This window comes from Asparagus officinalis, chromosome 2 (genome assembly GCF_001876935.1).
Source record: "Asparagus officinalis chromosome 2, Aspof.V1, whole genome shotgun sequence".
Taxonomy (NCBI): domain Eukaryota; kingdom Viridiplantae; phylum Streptophyta; class Magnoliopsida; order Asparagales; family Asparagaceae; genus Asparagus; species Asparagus officinalis.
The window spans coordinates 83,451,528-83,452,086 of NC_033795.1; positions in this window are offsets into that span (position 1 = coordinate 83,451,528).

Consider the following 559-nt stretch of genomic DNA (forward strand, 5'->3'; position numbering starts at 1 on the left):
ATAAATCCGAAATAAAAATAAATAAGAGTTAAGAAAAAACAGGCCTGACGGGAGCAGTCGTGTAATCACCGCCCTAGAAGATCGAGAACCCGCCTATCGCCCTCGCGTAAATGGTTCTCCCCCCTAGCGGTAAAAGCCCCCGGAAACGGTCGGCCTCCGTACTCGGGCGAGAGTACAGAGCTTCAGCTCAGATGAAGAAGATTGCCCAAAAAATTAATAACAAAATTTATAGAAGGGAAAAAACAATTTTTTTTAAACCAGAGGAGAGGAAAAAACTTTATTTTTTCTTGTGTTTTAGAATGTGAATAAGGGTGTATTTATAGGATTGAGGGGGAGAGGATTAATTCTTTTCAATTTTTCGATGTGGGACTAAAACACAAAGGCAAAATTGCCTTTTCTTAATAAATATCCATTTTTCGATGTGGGACTAAAACACAAAGGCAAAATTGCCTTTTCTTAATAAATATCCAACAGTCCCCCCCCCAAAGGCAATATTGACTGAAAACTCAAAAATCAATAAATAAATCAAGAAATCAATAAAACAAATATAGGTTGGGCA